This window comes from Aulonocara stuartgranti (assembly GCF_965226115.1).
Source record: "Aulonocara stuartgranti genome assembly, chromosome: 9".
In the NCBI taxonomy this organism is placed as follows: domain Eukaryota; kingdom Metazoa; phylum Chordata; class Actinopteri; order Cichliformes; family Cichlidae; genus Aulonocara; species Aulonocara stuartgranti.
The window spans coordinates 8,590,063-8,615,509 of NC_138960.1; the positions used below are offsets into that span (position 1 = coordinate 8,590,063).

General features: G+C 41.5%; 1 pseudogene across 1 annotated transcript in view; it reads right to left on the reverse strand.

Moving 5' to 3' along the window:
- LOC309713985 (partitioning defective 3 homolog) overlaps nt 1-25,447 on the reverse strand; it is a 360,712-nt pseudogene that overhangs the window by 144,593 nt on the left and 190,672 nt on the right. The window contains exons 15-16 of the transcript XR_014280682.1: nt 13,644-13,791; nt 1,124-1,310 (exon numbers count right to left, since the gene is read on the reverse strand). The product of XR_014280682.1 is annotated as a partitioning defective 3 homolog (transcript). The remainder of the gene's footprint in view (nt 1-1,123; nt 1,311-13,643; nt 13,792-25,447) is intronic.

Genomic DNA, 25,447 nt, shown 5'->3' on the forward strand with positions numbered 1-25,447 from the left:
CACTTGCTGCATCCATCCATGTGGCCTCAAACAGCCAATCATCACAAAAAAAAAAAAAAAACCACCAGCAACAACAAAGAAAGAATGCAAGAATTAGAAACAATGAGTGGTGAGTGGAAATGCAGGTGCTGATTTCTTTTGTCTCTGTCATTCCGACAAGAATTACAAGATGATTGGATGTCTTGGAAATACATTTCCGGTAACTGAACAATGCAATCAATTCAGGAAATGTCAGGAAATTTTAGAGTAACTACTGGCTATTTTAAAGCAGATATAAGGGTTGAAATGCCTTTCCTTTTTCTACACCCTCACCCCTTTTCTTTCCTTTGTGTCTACTGGTTCCTCTTCTTATCTAGCTAAACTCTTTAAGAGCTTGTTGTTCTGAAAATGTTGAAGAATCCAAGTCTCATTTACATGCCGAAATATGTCAGGAGGGTGGCACCAGTCGGGCTGCAGACTGAGTGGGGTGCCAAAATCCCACAGGTGGTGAGGGTTGGAGTGCTGGAAGAAGAATATGGGTCCCCAAGAGTGTTGCTGTGTGACTACTGCTGCTGATTCCATTACAGTCTCTCTCTCACACAGACACACACACAGACACACACACAGACACACACACACACAGACACACACACACCTATACCCAGACTCATATTTTAGGATTCCAAGCAGAGCCCTAAAGCAGAATGTCATTACTGTCCTACAGTGAACTTGGTGTACGATATGAAAACTTTATTTCCTGGTTCGTTACGGCAGTAAGACTGTCCCGTTTACCAATTTCTACCAAGGAAAAACCATTACACTATCTAATAAATGTGGGAAATAGTTGCTGAAAATGCATGCACATTCGGTCAAAAAATAAATAAATAATCATAATTAACTGGTATGACATTCTGCAAAATCTTCAATCCAAAAACTGTGATGCTCTTCTTTCCTGGACCAGTTCTGGGTAAACATAATCTCCCACCTCAGCGGTGGAGACTTTGGCTGTGCTAACAAACTAGCCAGCCTACACATCATATAAACTCTGTCCTACTCTCTCCCACAAAGGGGGCCGTCTGAAGTCCATCAAGCCATAAATAATTCAGCCGACTCTCCCACAAAGTGAGAACAACCTGCAGCTTACCATTCATTCTGTCCGGGCAGCTCATGAATCCAGGGAACTGGGTTTTCTCCCACAAAACCCATGTCATCATGGGAGCTGGACGACGACTGGTCAGACAGGTGGGAAGGGAGCAGGGGTGGCCTGTCGTCTTCGATCATTACTATGTCGTCCTGTGGCATGTTCACAGTCGGAGAGAGCTGGGAGCGACCTGAGAAAAACCAGGACAAGGAGAGACTGATTAGCAAATGGAGTGTGACCGCGTATATTTGAGCTTCATTTCAATTATAAAATACAAAACTGTGTCAAGACCCATTTATTAAACTTTTTTTTTTAAACGCACACACCCCATGTGCAGACATATTTGTGTAAATATAATTTTATCTTGCGTTCCTAATTAACAGCATGACACTGCAAACAGATAATGCTGAGGACGTTATTTTGCAAAACTAGTGGATTTCTGCTCTTATCTGGAGTAGCAGTACTGAAAGGAAATAACAAACATCTTCTAAATGATAGCACAGTTCATTCATGGAAAGTCTAAGTGGCCATGAGGACTCATAAGACAAACACAAAGTGCTCTAATGTCTATCCAGTCTCTTAATGTCACAGGCAAAAGTTCTGGACCCGGGTAGTTTTAGCTATTCTCCTTCACTGTCCTCCAAGGACAAATACAAGCAGAAAAAGGCCTCTCCCTGATCTGTATTCTGTCCCGCCTGACCCTCCCCGCTGAGGACTTCTTTGAATCGCTCTTTTGCTGCTCCTCAGGAGTCAAAGTCAATGGGGAATGTGCTGGCACTCAGCGCCAAGGGCAACAGAAGGGTTGTTCAACAGCATGAGAAGTGGCATTACAATGAAGAGGCGGAAGCTTCATTCTGAAAGCCGATCTGCGCACGACTTCTTCGTGGCCGATCCGAACGCGAGACAAGTGATGAGACGTGAATTCAGCCACACACCTGCTTGCCATTAGACAAAGTCTTTCAGAGATTCTGGACTTCCTGTGGTCGTTGCTTTTGTTTCCATTATCACAGAGGTATTTTGCAAATTTAATAGCTTAGGAACAATTGTGTGTAATCACTAGCAGCAGACAACAATATTTACTCTGGCAGGATCCCAACGTGAATCTGAGAGTCATTTAATTTCACTGGGGCCCGACGAATGATAAATGCACATTGTGGAAGTAAATCTCAGCACCAATCAATGCAGCAGCGAGCGGTATAGTTTAGTTTCGGTACTTGGAGATTAAAAAAAAGGGAAGAAAAAAAAACAAAGAATCAAAACAGAGCTGCGTGGGAGAGGACAGAAATAAAGGCGCGCTTATCCAGCACTCACAGCGCCAATGAAAGTCAATGTGGAAAGGTGCGTTTTTTAGGTGATTTGCCATGTTGACGTGTGACAGAGGAGATTTGTCCAATCCAAACCAGTGAAGCACAAAACAACACCAAAAAGCTTTTCCGCCGTACAGTTCTTATAACTGGGAAATTATCTATGGAGGCCAAAGAGTTTTTGTAGTACCACCATATTGCTGTGAAGGCTGACATTTTACTTTGAAAGTCTATGGGGATTGACTTGCTTGTGTAGCAAGGCTCAAGTGGTCATTAAAAGAAACTGTCAGGTTTGGTAACTGCAGCTTTAACAGCTTTAACTTGGAGTAATTGTTTTCTGTACAGCTTTCAGTGTCTTGTGTCGTTGCGGAGGAATCATGGAGTGCTCTTTAAAAAAGTGTTGTTTCATTTCATTGGGGTTTGTGGGAAGTCTTAAATGGGCTCTTTTAAGGTCTGGCCACAGCATTTCAGTCAGTTTCAGGTCAGGACTCTGGCCTGTTGCAACTTTGATTCGTCTTTAGCTATTCTGATGTAGATTTGCTGCTGTGTTTGTTCTGTTGCATGAACTATTTTCAGCCAAACTTTAGCCAACAGCTGGCCCAACATTTGTCTCAGAGGACCTCACGGTCAACTTGAAGACAGCAAGACGGCCAGGTCCTGTAGCTCCAAGACAATCCCAAATCATGACCCCCTCCATCACTGTCCTTCAGAGGTGGTATGAAGTGTTTGCGCTGTGCTGTGTTGTAACACTACATAACAAACAACTCCACTATTTGATTCATTCAGATGCAATTGAACAGCCGTGCTGCTGTTCTTAAAAGATAAGGGGGAACACTTCCAAACAAGCCATACTTGTTCAGTCATTTTCTAATCTACCAACTTAAACTTTAATATTTAACATTCTAACTGAGACCTGCAGAGTCACAGTCAAACCTTGGGGGGGATTTACATGGATGTACACTCCTGGGAAGATTGTGGCATTGTGTTAACACACATCTGAGTGCACCATACCAGCAAACTGAATGCTCCTTACAAAGGCTGCTTTTATAGAGGTACTTAGTTTTTTACTAACTACACCCATGACTGCAAAGTCATGTGAAACCTTCTTTTTCACATGACCATACTTTTGCATCTGTTAACCGGTTCTACTGAGAGCCTAGTCCTTTTGTCTTTAGATTGCTAATCTAAAGCAGGTAAGATGGCTACCAACACTGTACAGGTGAAATGAAGGCCATTTCTCACTCAGACAGCTTGACAGAGAACCGCAGGTGATTGAATTCCCCCTGTACTGTAAATCAGGAGTATTGGAGTAATGGCAGTGATAAGTCCAGGAAGTCAATTAGGCTAAGCTAAATGTATCATTCTCACAGTAGACAGACCAAGAAAATTCAGTTATTTTATAGTTGAATTTTGATTATTAATAAAAGTGGTTGAAGTAATTTCTCAAGTTATTATGATAGTTTCTTTCAATAATGTCTAGGATCAAGGGAAATGAAGGTAAGTAAAATCTGCACAGTCTATTAAAGTGAGAATAAATAGATATGGTTTTGCTTCTGTAAATCTGTATAAGTAATATACGTGTAGAATTCTAAGGATATATCTGACCTTATTTTCTGAGCCTTTTCTGTCATGACAGCACTACTTAGTCATTTTCCCTTCAAAATTTCAAATGTCATGCTTTACAGTCAGTTTAGCAAAAGTGCGACAGTGTCAGTAAAAGATGCCCTGCGGTTGTGTTTCCACGGGGGCTTTTCTTATACCTGCATTTACATTCCCTTAGTAAGTAGATGGAATTGCTTCTCGGTTGCATCAGCAACAGAGACTTTGACTGCAGCAGCAACCCTGAACAGACACAGAGTATTAACTATGTCTTTCTAAAAAAAAACAAAAAAAACCCACCCAAAATAAAACTTTAAAACTTTTAGTGCATGTTCACTTACACCACACACGGACAGAACATTTGCTCAAACTTACAATATGCTCTCTTTAAGACGACACACCATCTATAATCACCTTACATACACTTGTGTCACGGTCCACTTTGCTAGAGGACACTGCTTTAATTAGAAAGTCTGCAGGCTTTTCTCCCAGCTTCATGAAATATTTCCAGTCAGGACCCCTTGACACAAGTGACCACCACTGCAGAAGAAAAGTCGTTACAGTTACCACTTCCGTGCCTATGTGCACATGCACTACAGCACTGTATGAAGAGTGCGCAGGAAAAACCGGGGCCGTGCCGATGCTTTCAAAGGTGAAAATATAATTAGAAACTGCAGCGAATGCTTTTCTGCAGCTGTCAGCATAATCAGCATAGAGGGAAATCACAGCCCGCCTACTCATGATACTTGACTCTGAACATGACTAACCGGGACAATGAAACAGACGAGACTAAGGTTGGCTGGAGAAGACAAAGAGAAAATGGCTCACAGGGAACAATATGTTGATACGAGTTAAATCACACTGTGGTTCATAAAACTTGGCTGAGCAAAGGGCGGAGTGGGAATAGAGGCAGACGCTTTTCAGCAACTTGGAACAGCGAGGCTCAGATGGAGCAGCTCACTCACTGCTTTAACACCATTGTCTTTTATCAGCTCCTCACAGTAGCTGACGAGCCAGCCAGATCGACACGGTGAACAGTCATGTGTGTTGGAACTCGGAATAACTAGTGATGGAGGCATTTTGAAAGTCACTTCTGTTTGTTATGGAGAAGTGATTCTTAATGCAAAGTGCTGATGAAATAATGAGCAAGAATATTCTTAAGGCCTTCTCTTGTAATTGTTGAGCGTCGTTTTACTCCCATCACACCCAACCAGTCGCAGCATAAGGCTGCCCCTCTTCTGAAATTTTGTTCTACTGGACATTTCTTCCTGATAAAAAGGAGTTTTTCCCTCCTACTGTCGCCAAGTGCTTGCTCACAGGCGGTTGTTTGATTGTTGGGGTTTTCTCTGCATTATTGTATGGTCTCTACCTTACATTATAAAGCACCCTGAGGTGATGACGTAAAAAAGAAAAAAAAACGACAGAAACTATGGAATTTTTCATGCAGTTATCTGGACTTCAACTCACTTATCTGAGAAATACATATGCTGAGTCGTGAAGGGACTATTTTTACTCTGATAATGAGTAATTGTTCACAGCAGGCTAATGTTTTACAAAAGGGGCTATTAGGTAATTGTTACATAGATGCTTACCATCTTTGGGGTTAAGGAAAGAGACCTGTGGCAATCTGATGATGTCATCATGACCTTTCTCACACTGTGATTAAAGATAGCCTCATGTGAGTCACACTGACAGAAGCAGGCTCACAGAAGACAACACCCTGGGAACCCTCTCATTACATCTTCTGTTCTGCTAAAAATAAATCAGCTTGTTTGGTGTGGTTTGCCATCTAGTAATAATAGTGCATTGTGAAGGATTAACAGGATCGCTGACACCTATTGAAGTCCAACATGATCACCCTGGCTGTTAATTGTAATGTTAGAAAATGACTTTTCAGTGTTGCCTCAGCCAAGGCAGCTCACATTCTGGTAGTTTTTAAGGGAACGGTGTTGTATTTTGTATAAATTCAATTTTAAATGTAAAATCAGAAAAGGGCAGCATGACAGATGTTTACTTTTATTATGCAACATTATGTAGGAGTGGGTCATGGATAATAGCCACTGATTTGGAAATAATTGGATATGAATAACTTGAGTTCATTGTTTATTATTATGACTGTAGATTTCTAATGAACTAGGCAGCTCATTCTCATTCTTTTTATGAAGATATAACACATTTTGGGGTCAACCGGAAAGAAAGGCAGAGAAACGTAAAGGTTAGGTCAGAGGTCAGATGTCAGATGTGGTCAGTATCCAGTATCATTTACTAAATGTTAGTAATACAAACTAAGTCAGCAGAATTTTAACCAAGTTTTAAAGATAAAATACATTTTATGAAAGTTTGACCTTATTTAACCTTGAAGAAAATGTCAGAGGTCCGAAGTAATGTGACATTTAAAATCCTGATGTATCATTCCCTGTATGTTGTCAAAACAAACATTAGCAGTAAACAGCTCTATATAACATTATTATCACTTTTTAAGTCTTTATACACTACCTTCTGCATGTTTACAATATACACCACACTTGCAAAAATCATAGTTTTAAGGATTTTTGTCAATTTTTGACCAATAAATAATTAAGCTGACCTTGCAGGCCTTGGTGGACGTAAGCCAAAATTTAAAGCATTATTAAACATGACCCCACTCTACACCCCTGCCGAGCTATCTTGTTTACAGACAGAAAGTTGAGATGCATGCACACGCTACCAAAAACATAACCTCCAAGGTGAAAGGTAATTAAACAGTTTGCATATTCACTTTTACATTGCTAAAGCCACGCCAATCTCTCTGCACATGTTTCTGAAATTCCTATGAGTTGATACCGATGCCACAATACTGAAGCAAAGATGTTCTTGCTCCCTCTAACAGAGCGTGCGGACGAAGACGGATGAGCTCTCTGGCTCCAGAGGCCACCTGGCTGCATCCATCCAAATAGATCAGAGTATCGCTCTTCTCTTCTTTCTGCCCTCTGACCAAGCATTACCTGTTGAAACATTGAGCTGTGAGGTGAAAGGTCACACTAATAGCCTCACTCCATCTTCCCTCTCCTGCTCGATTTCCTCCATCTCTGTCCCATCACGCACTCTCACACTTTCTTTTCCTCTATGTTCTCCCTCCTCCTTTTCCTCCTTCTGTGAAACTTTGGCCTATTGATGTGGATGGAGGAGAGGTCATTAGTTGATCCATGCTGTCACAGCTATCAGACCCATACACGGATAGCAGCGGGTAATCACCCTAAGTACATACCAGCAGAAGCCGAAAGCCTTTATGTACACCAAGGGACATCGGTGCCGTTTTTCAGCAGTGTTCCACAAGGGATTCCTTCATTAATGCTATTGATCAGCGCATTTAGTAGATTGGCTTTATGACAATCTCTTCCTTGTAGGGAAACATGGCTCAATATCCAGAAACAGTATGTTAAAGAAAAAAAAAGTACTTTCACTTGATTCATTGTAACGGGTTGGTTTATAACATTAGTTTGTACTTTATACACAAATTAGAGTTACTGTGTGGTACTTTTTATGATTAGAGTCTCCCTTTCCCACAATATCACACAAATTATACTTTAAATACAACACTGCTGATATGCACAAGTGTTTCTAAAAGTAAAACTTCCTTCACCCCCATAATTGTCGCCAATTACCACGCTCATGTTTTTTCATAACTTAAAGGTGATATGTCACGCAAAACTTTCTTTGGAAAAACATCTTGAAAGTGCATCTTGCAAATACTGCTGCCTTTTATTTATTTATTTTATTTTTTACAGAATACATTAAAAAGATTGCTGCTAAACTTACGCTCACGCCACTTCAAAAGAATAAGCACAGCAAAGCAGAGAAAAGGGTCAAATTTCAGGGTAACACTATATACACACACTGATTTTAAAAAGAGCTCGCTATTCTTCTGACAGGTGAGCATAAAGAAAGGATGACTTTTTTATAGGATTTTTAATCACTAAAGGGTAAAATAAACTTCTACAAGTACCTTTTTTTGTTTGTTTTTTTAATTTGGGTCAATGTGCCTGCAGGATTTTACACCCTTGCCTGCATCGCACACATTACATCCTGCAAACACCTTCTTTCCTGTGTGACAACAGCAGGACTCTGCTCGCCTGGTTCCCACCTCCAGTCTAACTCCACTACCTGTCCCTCGCTGCTAGGCATGCACTCAGTTTGGGTCAAAAAGCCACATGCACAGAAAGCATTTGTGCACGAGCCTTAATTTTCACCCCAGCGTGTGGATCCCACACCCGGTGGCACTTTTCAATTAGACAGAACGGAAAGGCAAAAGCTGGGTGTGATGCTAACGACCTTTGTGGCAAAACCCTGACTGTCGCTGTCACAGTATGCACATGCAGGAGATTTTACTTGGCTCCATATTTCCTTCTTGCATATTTCCTCTTTCCTTCTTTCTTTCCTACTTTTTTGTGTAAATGAGACGGCTACTTTACTTGGTAGATCTCTATCCCTTCACCTTTAGAGGGCAAAACACGGGCATGGATGGAAGGATAGCATGAAAAAAAAGCAAAAAGTAGAGTGAAGAACTCATCTACTTTGAGCATGGAGTCAAGCAGAGTGCTTTATGTTCACCACCTGCTGACTGCAGATACAGCTTTTTGGCCATGATGTGTTCATGCACGTGTGAAGCTAACGCTGACAGCATCACAGAGCTGCATGGCTTACTGAAACAATCCAAGAATGGGACTACCTGAAACTATTGATCAGCTGAATTGCACACCAAGCAGACAGTCCTGAATGACAGCCCAAAATACTACAGGCAAGATCACAGCAAAAGTGTCCACATGATCAATGTAATGGCACTATACTAGCTTAATAGCACCTGTCTCCTGTGTGAGCATGTCTCTGCTGTTGCCATGATTATGATTCCTATAATTTCATTCAATTGCACCAATTACCCCAGAGACTCAAGGCCTTTTCCTCGTGTTTCAGAAGAAAGGCAGCCTGTGAATATTGGGTGTAGACTAGAGAGCCAGGTTTCTGATCAATACTTAAGGTAAGGTGAGATAAGGCATCTGAGGAGCATTGCAGCTATTTGCTCTTTTTTTTAACAGTACACAGAGAGCACGACAACAACAATCATGGCTTGGCAGAAATATGGAGTTTACATTTTCACTGAATTGACTTGCTGCCATCTGCAATAACTCGCAATCACAGTCAGATCTTAATTCTTGAGCAGCAAAACCATTCCATCCCATTTACCTCTGTGTCTCGATTCATTTATAGAGGCGCAGGCAGCGTAATGCAGTGGAGCATCAGAGGAGAGTGCTTGATTTGGTTAGAGAGTTCCTTTGTTTGTCTTTTAAGAGATGGAATGCCTCAGAGTTTTGTCTGTAATCACCGTTTGCTCCAAAGGGGAATGCACAGCTCACATCAGTGGGTAGAAGCAGCTGCAGAGGTTCTGCGCGAGCGTGTAGTTCTTTTTAGTTTGTAGGTAATGCACTAAGTGCGCCGCACCATATCCCAAACTCCACACCTCTGGCCTTCATGATTCAGAAATTTAGCAGGTTAGATGCACTCAAAATCAAGTTGTCAGTCAAGCCCTGGCGGCTGTATGCTTGCTGACCTTGCTGAGCCAATCTCGATATCTGTCCCCTAACCACAACTGTCACATCTCACGCACCAGGCAATATGTCTGAGCCCCATATGAAATAACAAGCAGAAGAAGATGGAGCAAAAACAGCTATTCTCTGTCTAACCCGCAGACATTTACCATCAACACCGATGAATGCACTTCACTGTGACAGCTTCACACGTGTTTTCACAACACTATGCGTTGCCTTCATTTAAATTAAAGTAGGTAGCTGTTGTCTGCATGGCAGATGAATTTACGTGTGTAAGATTATGTCAGGAATATTTATGCTATTTGCCTCCAAAGTAAATAACGACACTGCTGACATTAAATCATGTCCAAGGTCATGAAGGGCCGTGGATAACAGTAAGCCATCGGCACTTATTTATGGACAAATCAGAGAGGACAGTGAAGCATCACTTCTTTTTACAGAATTAAAATGACATGAAATCTCTACCCTGGCTTTTTGTATTCTTACAGATGCTCACCCATTATTATGGATTGTGATTAGAGTGTGACGTCAGTCTTATCCTGTTTTTTGCCATCCAGGATCTGACTACCTCACTACACTTCAGGCGTTAACCCCCCACGAAATCAGCATGTACAAGGGAGAAAACTAGACACGGTTTTGCACTGGGAACCATCAGCTGTGATGACTGTTAACAAGTTGATCTTCTAAGTCATCAGTACAGAGCAGTCATTTCTACATGCTTACATGAGCACTCAACACTATAGTTCACAGTTCTGACGTTAGTGTTTTGACAAAAGTGGTCACAGACTGACAGACGTTTAAACATGAACCACTGCACTCAGTTCCTCAGCGACAGAGTGAGCAATCAGGAACAGTTTCCAATTACGACGCCCACTCACAACTCTAAAATAATATTCATGGGGCTGTCGGGGCAAATGAAAAAAAAGAAGAAGATAAATGCATCATCTATCAACATGTCTTCAACATAACAACAAGTTTCAAAATCAAGAGGGAATTGGGATTTCCCAAGTGTAAAGACAGGAGACTTGTCCAAGAAGAAATGCTCAGAAAAAAAAACAAACATTTTCAGCTTGCGTATGAAAGGATTTTGGCTGGACAGATATTTTCCACTTGTATTGTATTTTTTTATTATTATTAATATTAATAAAATAAATAATCTAAGAAGATGCATTATATGGACAAAAGCACATTACACCTACAGAAGCTGCTCTACCATGGAAACACATACCTCGAAGCTCCTAGCACACTTTTGTGCTGATGATAAGGCCAGAGGAGGTTTGTAACTGGCAACTTTTATGCACTATGAACTTGAGCACTCAGTGACCCCGCTCTCTAACATTACCAGGTCTGCAAATTTGTGGCAGTTACAGGGTGATTGGGGAATATCTGATTTTATAAAGCTGTAGCAATGGAACAGAAAACAGCTGAATTCAAAGAGGCGTGGCCTAATACTTTTGTCCATATGGTGTATGCTGTAGGTTTTAAGTATCCAATATGGTGCAACATACAATATGGGGTGTCGTTCAAGGACAATGTGTGACTGTGATTCATTATTATCAGGATGTCCAAAAAACTCGCTGAAAAGCCTTCAGTTAATCCAAAATGCTGCAGCAAGAGTCCTGACAGGGACTAGAAAGAGAGAGCAGATTTCTCCTGTATTAGTTTCTCTTCATTGGCTTCCTGTTAAATTCAGAATTGAATTCAAAATCCTGCTCCTCACATACAAGGTCTTAAATAATCAGGCCCCATCTTATCTTAATGACCTTGTAGTACCATATCACTCTATTAGAGCACTTCACTCTCGCTCTGCAGGCCTACTTGTTGTTCCTAGAGTATTTAAAAGTAGAATGGGAGGCAGAGCCTTCAGTTTTCAGGCCCCTCTTCTGTGGAACCAGCTTCCAGTTTGGATTCGGGAGACAGACACTATCTCTACTTTTAAGATTAGGCTTAAAACTTTCCTTTTTGCTAAAGCATATAGTTAGGGCTGGACCAGATGACCCTGAATCCTCCCTTAGTTATGCTGCAATAGGTGTAGACTGCTGGGGGATTCCCATGATGCATTGAGTTTTTCCTTTTCATGTGTGTTAATAGACCTCTCTGCGTTCAATCACACTTGTTATTATCTCTGTCTCTCTTCCACAGCATGTCTTTTATCCTGTTTTCCTTATCTCACCCCATCCAGTCGTAGCAGATGGCCCCGCCCCTCCCTGAGTCTGGTTCTACCAGAGGTTTCTTCCTGTTAAAAGGGAGTTTTTCCTGTTACCAAAGTGCTTGCTCATAGGGGGTCATATGATTGTTGGGTTTTTTTCTGTATGTATTATTGTAGGCTCTACCTTACAATATAAAGCGCCTTGAGGCGACTGTTGTTGTGATTTGGCGCTGTATAAATAAAATTAAATTGATTTGAATTGAACTCTATGATGGAGTACCATATTTATTGTAGCACTTCTTCAGAGCTACATGTCTTTTCACAGCAGCTGTGTTGTGTTGCAAAAATAAATAGGAATAAATGTTACTGCGCAGTAGACTTAAATAACAGAATTTTGTCAGTTTAAAAGATGAAGACATGTCAGAGAAAGTAGACATGGGTTAACGAGGACGTGACTCAGAGGCAGCCCGAAGACACAGAAGAAAAGGAAATGGCATATTCTTGCAGCGAGACAAGCCGAGTCAAAGATCTGAGACTCAGCTGAGCTTTAGCTGTGATAACTTACTGCTTTAGCACCTACTCCGCCCCCACCTCGAAAACTTTTCCACTTGGCTCATTTGACTCCCACTCTTCAGAATGAGATGAGAGCTACACACCCTTGAGGTTTCAATCGCCCAAAAAAAAAAAAAACATTTCCATCAGTGCCCCCACAGTTTTGCTTCTCATGATCAGAGCAGTGTTCTGAAAAACCTGCACTGGAAAAGCCAGTGGAATAAATAAGTCAAAGTAAGAGAAAAACCCAACCAATTTGAAAACATCTGATTGGGGCTGGAGGAGAAAAGCATGATGAAAGAGTGGAAAAAAAGAAAGAAGAGGAGACAGAGGGAGCGAGAGTGTCAGGGGCAAGCCCTATTGATCTGAAAGCTTAATTAACCATCAGATGCTTCTGACACAGTCTCTGATCTTCTATGATCAGTGGCAGTGTGGCACCACTCTTGGGGTGGGGATGGTGGGGAGGTTATAGAAAAGAAACAGGAGAATGACTGAGAGAAGGGCAGAAAGGAAGAAAGAGTAGATCAGTGATAGATTACAAATTCACTTTGCAGAGTGTACAGAAGGGTGACGGGGTGATAGGTGACAAAGGAGAAAGACTAAAGACAAAGAGATCATGAGGAGACAGTTGATTGGGCAAGGAGGAGACAAAAGGGCAAGAAGCATAATATGGATAAAGAAGATAATGTGAGGGAAAAGTGAGTTAAGGAAGGTGAGAGTGAAAAAGAGGTGTAAAAAGGAATGAAGGATGAAAAATGCTGTAGATACATTTTCCTAAACTTCATCATTTCCCAGAATAACGCCCTCCCCACACTGATGCAGTCACCTTCAGCTTCTGCACACACGCATATGAGAAAGGTCTGCTGATACTGAGATGACAGCAGTGATTACTCGAGGATTGAATTGCCAATTCTAATACATCTGAAGAGCCGAGATCTCAGCCTGGTGATGTCATCTGGGCAGAATGGAAATTGACCCAAGTGAAACCAGTCAGGAGCGAAGTGAAGGTGGGGAGGATTGAGTCTGACATTAATCCCTGGGAGGTTTAAAGAGTGAAACAGCACACCTTGGAATGTGATGTGGGGGGTGAGGGTGTGAAGGCGATGCATTTCAGAGGTGCTTTGGCTAATGTTAAAATTGATCTGGGCATGTCAGAAAATACATTCAGTGTACATGAGGTTAACAACTCAACCCGAGTTCCCATCAGGGTATATCAGGAGAGCTTGGCCAAAAAATAAATCCAATTTGTGGAGTAATTTCTATCTAGCAGAAGGTGAAAGAGACATAAAGGTGAAGAAAGGGAAAATGAAATAAACGTGTTGACATGTTACACTCACCAATGCGTCCGATCGTATTAGCTCGTGGAGTGGAGACGCTGTCTGGGCCCTCTGTGGTTTCATAGAGAGAGTTGGAGATCCGTCGTTCATGGCTCTCCAGAATAGAGTTAAGAGGATGCTCCAAAAATGAAGGGCTGCCAGGGACTTCCTACATGGACCGGGGAGAAAAGACTTGCTTACAACTCATCAGACAGACAAACAATCACACTGCCTAATCTAAACTATATAGTAACGTGCAGATTTAGGTTTCAAATACATTCCAAATCTGTGACTTTTTTGGATCATGTATTGTATTTACAGTATTCGTAAACTGAAAAAGGAAACGGAGTCAAATTAGTATTTTTTTTTGTTGTTGTTGCTTTTTCTCATCAAATACAGGACAACATGCTAACAAGCGTGAACAATCAAATGCTGCAATGCTAAGATGTGATAAACAAGGAGCTACCAATCACCATCTTAGTTTTAACCAGTTTTGGGTGTAACACATTCAAAGTAACACTTAACTGTAATGTAACATGTTACTGTACTAAACTGACCCATATGGAAAAGAAATAGTAAAGACATATATGATTTACTCATGAAAGTGGCCACTTTCTCATTACTTTCATATATTGTTTTAGTAAGTATACAAAACATACAAGTTTCATTATATAATTTTTCAAGGGATCTTATATGTGTTTTCACTCTTGTATGCTTTTCATACAAGTTTCATACAAGACAGATAAAAACTTTATAAGATTTATATATATCTTTTCCATATGGGGAGTAATTATCATCATAGTAGTTACAATTATGTCATTACTTGAGTTACAAAGGTTCTTCGGTTATCTGTACACCACTAATAGAAAGAAAAAAAAAAATCCTCCTGCGCACTTATGCTACAATCAGCTAACACAACTTCAGCACTTTGCAATCATCTGCACAGACAGCATGCTAACGCTAAGCTAGCCCAGAATCCAGAATTTTGTGTTTGCATGTGGAACTATAGCATATGGTTTATGTTACATGACAACATGTTTCAAGTCGTTTTACAGAGTAACACCAAAGTACAAGTAACAAGTGATTTAACAAAGTACTTTTTCCATCAAGTAAATAAATACTCTACTGAATAACTTTTAAGAAAAGCAACATTGGTTTTAGCATATCAGTGTTCGCTAACTAGCTAACTAGGATTAGCAGGAAACACAAAGTGCTATGTAGCTATGTAATACTTCTGCAGGTATTTTGTCATTAGCAAACTCTGATAAGCACTAAAATTTTTTACTTGATATTAATGCTAAGATCTCCGCTCACATTTATCATAGAAAGATATTTCATTACATAAAAACAGTCAGAAAGGAACAACTTTAAACAATACATTTCAATAAAGCTGTAGGTCATTTTTTTAACTATAGAAGAATGTAAAGTGTAAGTATTATTCCTTCTATTTCAGTTTGTGAATATAGGATTACAAGGTGATACACACATGGTGTTCACATAAAAATGGGTCAGTAGAATGGATCCCAGTGCTGTGCCACCAATACACCAAAAACATAGAACCGGTGCTTCAGTATCAATCTCAGGTTACATCTCGGTATTTTCTGCTTCAGCAGTGTGAAACGGGTCGTGCAGTAGTCAGAGCTGGATAAAGCTCAATGGATTTCCCATAGACCAATAGATAGCTCTCTCTAACAATGAGCCCTAGTAAATGGACCAGTGACATTTGCCACATGGTCAATGTGCTGCACTGGTGGTTATTGAGCCCACTCACAGTCAGTGTATGTCAGTCTTGACAGCTGAACATGGTTAGTGGCTCGTCTGGGACCAGTGTACACAGATATTATTGAGTATTCAAGAGCCAACAGCCTGTCAAACGTGGTATTTTGGATAGAAACAACCAAACCAAGAGTTTGGGAGTAGATAGGGAAAAATAAAAAGCAGATAGAAGAAAATAAAACCTGGGTATTAACCTAATTTCTCACAGTTCTTTATAGCAGCTTGTGGGCAGCCAGGGGAATCCACTGGAAAAGAACTCTCTGTACAGGACCTATTACAGATAGCTCCCTTGCAGCTAGACAGTCCAGCGTGGCTCAACTCTATACTCTAAAGCACGCTTTAAACCAAGAGGCCCCAGCTAATATTGATATCTCACAACACTCTGCTGGCTCCCGGCCAAGAAAAAGGGGAGTAAAAATGTAACAACAAGAGCAGCAGGGAGACAGAGGAGCAGGATGGAGACGAGGGGGAGAGAAAAGAAGAGGATGTGCTGCTGAGGCTTTTGTGAACAAATGACAGGTTTTACAAAAAAAAAAAAAAAGGGAGAATTATTGGGTGTGGGAGCTGCGGCCCTGGTGAATTGTGGGTGCAGTAAAAATCACATCCTTGCGGGAGCTGTGCGTCCTGGGAGATGCATACCGGGGTAGAAGGACTTATCGGCTGTTTAATATAAATGAGAGGTTTAATGAGGTTGAAAGCACAAGACTTTATCGGGACAGCGTGTTGATAAGAGAAGATGTCGGAGTGAAGCGTGCACGAGTGCGCGTGAAACAGGGGTGGGGGGGCTGGGTCAACGCAATTACAATCAGAGCCGCGGCCACTGCCCGCCTTTTAATAAAAAGCACGTCCCTAGATGATTCAGACTCAATAAGGTTCAAATTGTTGAAATGAAGATTTATTTAACTCGCTTTTCTCTCCTTTATTCAGCCTGCACTCTGCACTTTTTAATCTGTCTCAGATCAGCCAGAGACTTGTCATGAGCTTGACAGAATTAAGATGGAAGGTTTTGGGTAAGAGGTAGGTGGAAATATGTGGAAAGATTGGAACAGAGAGAGCAGCTAAGGACCAAAGTGATATGAAAACTATGTACAGAAGGCACTGAGTGGAATAGATCTCAGAAGGAATACCAAGTCCCCTCTATCTCTAAGAGTCGGACAGGTTTATGTGAAATGTATTTACTGGCTTCTATGGCAAACAGACATTGGAATAAACATAACACAAAGTCAAAATTGCAGCAATTTAATCTTTGTGTATTCAGTATTAATTAAATCCGCTTCTGTGCATGCTAATGCTTTAGCCCCGGCTGCCTCTGCTAACACACTTGTGAATATTTAGCGGTGCAGGTTTCTACGAAAACCTGTGACACGTTCATGCACAGTTTGCCACCAACTAATATTCAGTTGTCAAGATATCCTGTTGTGATGGGCAATTCTGGAAACATTCTGATAATGAAATGGAGAAAGAAAACTGCTTTGTGATATAACAGCAAGCCCATTTATTCTAACATCAATTGGGCAACTTGGCGAAGACGCCGATTTCTTTATTTTAATTTTTGGGGGGGTTTGTTTTTTCTAAAGGTGTGCTTGCTCCTTTAAGTCTTTCAGTGATGTTTAGCCCTTTCTTACCACCGGGTCTCATCATATTATCACGTTTTTAATGTGTTTTAATCTAGTCATTTTCAGAGTGGATTATCGTGTTGACAGAGGGAGAGGGCAGAGCTCTGCGACTTACACTGAGATCGGGAGCTGCTCCCCTCCCGCTGGACTCGCTAAACATGCATGTGCGTTTGTGTGTTCAAGGCAATGCTTTAATGTGCAGTGCACTTGCATATCTGCGTGTGTGTGTGTGTCTGTGTGTTCTAAATACATCTGTGGGAAGTGCAGACTTGTGCACAAATGTTGTTTTTTTTGCCTGCACATCAGCATCTCCCTGACCTTGAGTACTCAGTAAGGGAGAAGAAGCAGTGTGTTGACAGGCATGGTCTTAAGCTGTCAACCAAGGCTAATAATGTCTAGTCCATGGCCATTTCCTGGCCTTCTATCCTGGTCTCAGCCTGTTGCCGGGGCCCTAATCCAGTCAACCTCCACCATAATGCTGTAATTACAATTCTTAAGCTGCTGCATCCTGCCCCCGGCACAACTCACCTCTCTGCTGGCTAGATATACCCCACTTTCATTAGCTTCTCACATCCACCTAGAGCCTTAACCTAATGCCTGTGCCTCCCAAAGTGGACTCGCAAGTCTTTTAGGACTTCTTAGCAAAACTTCAATTTCACCAAAGTATGACACAGATAGAAAACCAGCACAGCAGTGAGGTATGTGCTCAGGTTTAACTGTTAAGCCACTGCTCTGTCTCCAACTGCAACATAATAAAGGTCTTGTCTTGTTGCCTAGCGAACCATCTATCTACAGGCTGCACTCAAATACTGTGAGACTTTAAAGCTCTTTCCTCTCACACTGGATGCAGCAAGAATACAGGAGAATACATGTCGTGGTTTTCTGTTACATATATTTCAAGCATGTATGGAAGTTGTGCAGTGCCTGCGAGTGCTGTCCACTTTTAATGCTGTATGAAAGCAGTTACAGCAAAAGTTTCATAGTAAAACAAAGTAGTTTTGTACTTGAAAAACAAATAGGCCCTTTTCACATTAGCTGTTTTGTCATGCAGTCATTGGAGGGTAAACACAGGTGTAATTATTAACATTAATTAGATCTGCAGAGGCCAAGGCCCTGGTGCTGTGATGGCTCACTGGAATGGTTAGGAAACAATAAATAAAACAGCGTTAATTAACTGGATTGTTTACATTAATGTTTACCGTGTTAGGACGTGTCAGAATGGTCCTTCAGTGAACCAGCAAATTAGCAATAAAATAAATAAAATTGTGTCATAATAAGCTGTCAGTGTTTCTGGTGATGAAAATATAAATTGCAGGTTGGTACATGGAGGTTTTTAGCATTGTGTTTATACTACTTAAAGTACAGGCAACAAGTGTTCAGAGACTTAAATTTAACAATTAGCCTGAACACAATTTTTCTGATTGAAAGGTGTCAGAATACACAATGCATTGCAATTTGTTCCGTATGGGTGCCCATGCTGGGCCCTGTCGACCGCTGAAAGTGCCAACAAAGGTCACAAGATCTGGATCATGGAACAATAGAGCAATCGTGCTTTCTTTTATATCACGTGCAAACTCAGGTGTGTGTGATGCTTACTTGGAAAGCCAGTGGAGGCAATGTGATGTTCTGTGATGTTTTGGGCAATATTCTTCTGGGAAACCTTAGGTCCTACTATTTATTTGGATGTTACTTTGACACGTACCACTTACCTATGCAGACTGTGTACACCTTTTCATGCAAACAATATTCCCTAACGGCTGTGGCCTCTTTCAGCAGGATATTGTACGTTGTCACAAAACAAAAAGCATTTGACAACGAGTTTAAGGTGTTGACCTGGCCTATAAATTCGCCAATTCTCCATGACAAACTAGTCTACGGAGGGCCCACCCCACAACTTAAATCATCTGCTGCTAACATCTTGGTGAAGAAACCAGTCCATGCCTCGATGGGCCAGGGCTGTTTCGACAGCAAAAGGGGAATATTAGGCAGGTGCTGTCAACTCATCTGTCACAAGAAAAAGGTAGGGTTAGATGAAACTAAAGATATCTAGCTCACTAGCACTCCAACAGAAATGACAAAACATTCGTTGTTTTTTAAAATGATCAAAGCTTTTACATACTGTATTTACACTTAACATTCTCCTCACACACATTAATAACTTTTTTGTAGCTCTACGCTGAAAACCACATGATTACTCATACCAAGCAAATAGGCTTCCATTGACTTTTCTTTTATTCAACAGGATTTATAATTGCGGGTCACAACCGGTCTGTATAGGATGAGGTTCTATTCACATTTGTCAAGTTCAATAACAGTTCAAGAATCTCATACATAACTCATACCCGAGCACTATGCTGTGAAGTGAAAGGCGTACATCTGTGTATTTGTATTTGCATACAGTTACATATGTTGCTCAACAATACTTGAGTTTTCAGAAACTAAGCACACACTTCACCTCCACAGTCCTCAGCCATGCCCAAGCAGCCCACTCAACCGCTAGATTCAATATATTATTCTCTCAATTGGTCCTATTGAGTTTCCCCTGCCGCTCCTAAATGAGTTAGTCCGTAGAGAGCAGGCCGGGAATGAGGGCCCGGCAGCGCTGGAATTGCATTTCTGCTGCTCTGTGATCCGCTTTTCTCAATTTAGTCACTGTGTCATTGCAAACTCCATCTCCCAGAGTGCACTGCTCTGTGCCCTCACTTTATCCCTTCCCATGAATCACTCCCATTTGCTATGACAACAGGTGAGCTCTAGTTCCTACATGTCACTATCTAACTTGAATTCAATCAGTCCATACGAGTGGCCAGAGGGTTGGTCAACACAAATTTCCCTCCCTTTCCTGCCTCTTTTGCGGGGCCAGAATCTCATTGTCTTAAGGTCTCTCCCAGCAGTGGTCAGCTCAATACTAATAAAACCATAATTTACTAGGCTGGGGCTCTGATTGATAGCTCTCTCAAGGCTCTATCGATCAGCCCTTCTCTCATCCGACTGAGCGTCTTTTGTTAGGACCAGCCACTTCCTTCCCCCTTGTCTCTTTGCATAAACCGTCTCTTAGTGACTAACAGCAATACTATTGGAATGGATTACAAACAGGCCTATTGGCATGCTGAGGACATTGTTTTGGTGCTCTTTCACTTACAGAATCAGCTGTTATATGTAGTCTCTTCACAGATTTAATTGAGTTACTATGGCTATGAGTCCTTATGACGCAACAATGTTAAGGTGAAAGCATGAAGTAAAGTCTGCGCCACATTCATCTCACTTCTGTGCCGTCTTCTATCTCTTATCAATAATAAAACAGTGTTTTTAGCTAGCCCATTACTGTCTCTGGCCACATTCTCCAAATAAAGACAAGAGTCATAGCAAACAAACCAATTTATGAAGAGGTGAGGTCATTCTTGCTGTTGCTCAGCAGAACCCTTTCATGAGAAAATTGCATTAATTGGATTCAAACCAATGTGCGTAAAACAGACAATGGCTGAATATACTGCCTCTTTTGTGTATTTGCCATGCGTGCTTCCCTTCTTTGGATACAACTGAATAAAAGAAGTTGTGAAAAGATCCAAATTCGTGCAAATAATAAAAGATCTCTTACAAGAATACAAGCAGCCTAATAACGTGCCCTTAAACTACCAACATTATTAGCATGTTAGAGGTCAAAGAATCTAAGCGACCTCTGTAGGTGTAGCTGCAAGGCTAAACCTGGGCCCTATTTGAACAGAAGTGCTGATCAATAGAGCACAAACACAATCTGACATCCAAGATTAGTATGCAATGGTTGCATAATATGCAAGTATGCCAACAGAGGACAACTCATGATGAGCACTCATGATGTAAAAAAGAAACATAAAGAAAAAACCCAAGAGAAGTTTGTCTAAATGAATGTTGACAAGTCACAGTGCACCCGGGAGAATGTTGTTTGGACTGACGAAGCCAAATTTTAGTGTTTTAGTCACGCCTCAGCTCCGTTTCTACAACAACGTTCCCATTTCACCCATGCCATTTCCATTTTATTACATTTCTAAACATAATAGAATATCTGGAAAAAAAAACACATGCCTGCTCTGTTTAATATAGCACGTTTAATATGGTGGTTGCCAGTTTTGTATTAATCACGTCTGGTGGAAAACCCCCACCCACCCTCCCACCCCTCCCCACACTACTCCCATTGCCCTTTCATCATTACGCATCATTCTGCTATAAAGCCTGCCACATTTCTTCCATTTAAGCGCTGATGTTGATTAGCTGTCATGCATGTCAGGATGTCAGTGTAGTAAATGTTGGGATTACTCATGGTTCATTTGTCGAGGAACAGCAAAAAACAGAATGTTGCTGTATACGAGGTGAAATGTTAATGGCTCAAGAAACGGGGAACACGGGAAACCAGAAAAGCATTTCTCAGGAACCTAAATGCACTCGGCCAGACACTGCAGCAATTGTCCCACACGGTATATACGCAACCAGAGGTGCAAGACTGTAAAGTGTATGAAGAGGTCAAAATATAGGGAATGCTTTACATAAACCTTTATATTTATATCTATGCAGTGTTGACAGAAAGGCACTAAAGACAGCTAGAAATATTTTTATTATGTCTCCTGAATTCTGTGATCGAGCTCCACAATGTAAAAATAGCACATTCTGATTTTCAACTCAGCCTGCAGATGCAAAGAATGAGCAAAGTCTTACCCGACAAACATAGAAAACAAAGGCACAAATGATTTTGTGGTGAAGTATCTTGTAGAAGAATGTTTTTGTTTAATGCAGCGCTTTACCAGCAAATTGTCATAAACCTGTCACGAAGGATTGGTGGAAAAAAACAAAACAACGCGACTGCCAGTCTGTCAAAAAAAAAAAAAAAGCCCATGTCTGCAGGAGATCTCAGTCATAAATAACATCACAAATGCACAGAGAGGCATAATATGTCATGTGATGAATTACAAATCAGTGAAACTAAACCAAACCGCATGCATGCTTATCATCAGCCTGTCAGCTTTTAGACACCTGTGTGATAAATATCTTAGAAATATCATGATGTGCAAAGGCTGTTGGAACACACAGAAACAGACATTTACCTCTAAGTTAACTTTCTTAAACACAATATTTGAGTTTGTGCATGTTGGACATTATATAGCACTAAACTACAACAACAGTCACCTCAAGGCACTTTATTTTGTAAAGTAAAAAAACAACATATACATAGAAAACCCCAACCATCAGACAAGAACCTATGAGCAACCACCTTGGGGACAGTGGGAAGGAAAAAACCCCTTTTAACAGGAAGAAGCCTCTGGCAGAACCAGGCTCAGTCAGGGAGAAAGGACAGAAGACACACTATGGAAGAGAGCCAGAGGTTAACAATAACTAATGATTAAATGCAGAGTGGCCTATAAACACAGAGTGTACTGTCAAGACTTAAGTGAAGAAGAAGCATTCATTGCATCATGGGAAGTCCCCAGCACCTTAGATCTTTTGCAGCGTAACTAAGGGAGGATTCCTGATCCAGCCCTAACTCTAAGCTTTATTAAAAATAAAAGTTTTAAGTCTAATCTTACAAGCAGAGAGGATGTCTGTCTCCTGAATCCAATATGGGAGCTGGTTCCACAGAAGAGGAGCCTGAAAGCTGAAGGCTCTGCCTCCCATTCTACTTTTAATATCATAGCAACCCCAAGTAAACCAGCAGTCTGAGGGATAAGAGCTCTACTGCGGTGATATGGTACTATGAGGTCTTTAAGATAAGATGGGGCCTGATTGATTCACTGGCATTACATGAAGTCTCCACACATTAGTTAAGATTGGACTTTTCTAATAAACCTTTTTATGTAAAGGAATTCTGACTGCGTTTAATAACAAACAGAGGTCTTTTTTGCCTGCTCCCATATTAATCAGTTTCTTTCAAGAGGAGGGCAGCTGATGGTAAATGGCCTGTATTTATGTAGCGCTTTACTAGTCCCTAAGGACCCCAAAGCACTTTACATATCCAGTCATCCACCCAGTCACACACTGGTGATGGCAGCTACATTGTAGCCACAGCCACCCTGGGGCACACTGACAGAGGCGAGGCTGCCGGACACTGGCGCCACCGGGCCCTCTGACCACCACCAGTAGGCAACGGGTGAAGTGTCTTGCCCAAGGACACAACGACCGAGACTGTCCGAGCCGGGGCTCGAACCGGCAACCTTCCGATTACAAGGCGAACGCCCAACTCTTGAGCCACGATCGCCCCACTGATAAACTGAGGAACTTAACATGACATTCAATATCACACACAAACCAACTATGGTAGGTCTGTATGTTAGCTGTGTGATAGCTACATATGGGACTTTTCATACTCCATTTATTTCTATTTCCATTTGTTCTATGTATGAGGCACACTTCTCAACTAAGTCTACTCCAAATTTCTACATTCGTGCTGAACAACGCTCAGCTTTCCTCATTTTCGTCAGGGAAATAACCTCCATGCAAATAGAAAACTGTAATTGCAGGTTTCTCCTATCTAGTCTATAATTGTGATATCATTAACTTTTCTATGGTGAACAACTAATTTAAAAAGCGCACGCTTGATTGTGCGTCAGACAAACGTGGCGATGGCGGGTCGTAATGAGACAACGGGACAGGGTTTGAATCAGACTGACAGAAAGTTGAAATCGCTCAGTCAAAGAAAGAGAGCAAACAGTGATCGCGGGAAAAGAAATTAGCGCACGAGACTGAGGTTTGCCACTCGGGCATCAGTCTGCGCGCTTAAAGACAGAGAACACTCGGCAAGAGTGGCTGAATAAAAATAATGGAACTGAAATGACTTTTCGAAAATTTAATTGCTTAAACACATGTGACGATATATTAACAGAACTCAGATATAGAAAGAGAAATTAAACAGTCTGAAGCAGAGATGCAATTACAATGTTTCAAACATATTGGCTGTGACCAATCTTACTGCTTGACTATCTGGGGCAGAATGGTGGTTTTTCAAACAGAGGCTATCTGTGAAGCCAGAACAGAAGGATTAATTGTTCTGGTTCAGAGTGGCGGTGCATAGTGTCTGCGTGTCTGTGTGTTTGGAGGCGCATGTGTTTGTGTGTGTACTGCAGTGACTATATTATAAATAACACACTTTCTTCCAACCTGTCTCTTCTGTCTGGTCGCTTGTTAAATTCATTATCTGCTGGCATTAGGATTCACTTCCAAGACACGCCATTCTGAAAACTTTCATCAACTCTTCTAACGTCGACCTTTTTACGTCCGACTCCCTGCTTTGTTGAGTCACTGCTGTTCTGTGACCTGGCTGACTGAGTGTTCCCGGGCAAATTGAGATTGGTGCTTTAAAACTTGGATGGTTGCAGTAAAGTGTCGACACTTGTCATATTTTGAATCAGGCAAATGGAGACCTTCCGGGTTTGTGCTACATTAAAAATAGCACCCACACAGAGCAGCCCCCTGCTTTGTTAGACATAAATATGACCTTAATCACGCTGAAGGTTTTTTTTCCTCTATTCCAAGGTTGGGGGGGGATCTAATTTAACCCAAGGCACAGGCTACTCATCGCTGCTGCTTTAATGGCGGTAAGAATAGACCAGGTTCTCCTCAGACATGGGATTAATCATGGGCCATCAGCAGCATGAACCCGCCTGCTGAAACACTCGTCTTTGTCTTTGAAAGAATCTTTTTCTACATGGAACAAGCTCCGAGCCCTGCCACAAGAAAAAAAGGATTTCAGGAAGACCTTGGGCAATTTAATTGTGTGCATGTTTTAGATCTGCAACTGCCACACTGTGTTTCATATTTCCATTAAGGTGCTTCATGTTTGGGTCCTCATCAGTTAAAAGATTTTTGGCTACATTACATGAAGGAAAATGTGTCTGGTGTAGTTTTTTTGGCCCCCCAAGCAGCAATCCAAACAAGCTTAAGCCACTGCTGTGTTTTACCAAAAACTTCCCTCACTTCAGGCCAGTGGACAAAGCAAGGTGGTGATGAAATCAATGCAATTTTCACAGACTGGGGTGGCCTGGATATAGTGCACCCACTGAAGCCCCCCGCTGCCTCAACCACCACTCTGATGCATTAGGCTGCGCTGTTCAGCTCCTCTCCCCTGCAGACAGTGATGGATCTGATTCATTTCAACGGTGGCCTCCAGTGCTCACTCCCATTCGGGCTGGGTGACAGTGGCAAACTGGCGCGGGCTCCCCGCATATCTGCTGGGCCGATACGGCTGAACATAGGGGGGGGGGGAACAGGCTGCAGCTGGGAGCCTGAGTCAACATTTAACTTGCGCTTCTCTCACTTGAGGTTGAAATTCGTACACTTTACAAGCTTATCTTTTCTCCACTCAGAGTACATTAAAATAACCCTCCAGTGGCTTTAAGGCATCTATTCAAACCATGAAGCTCCCAGAAAACACTGCAGCGTATGGTTGCCAGTAATGGGACTTTGATAGAT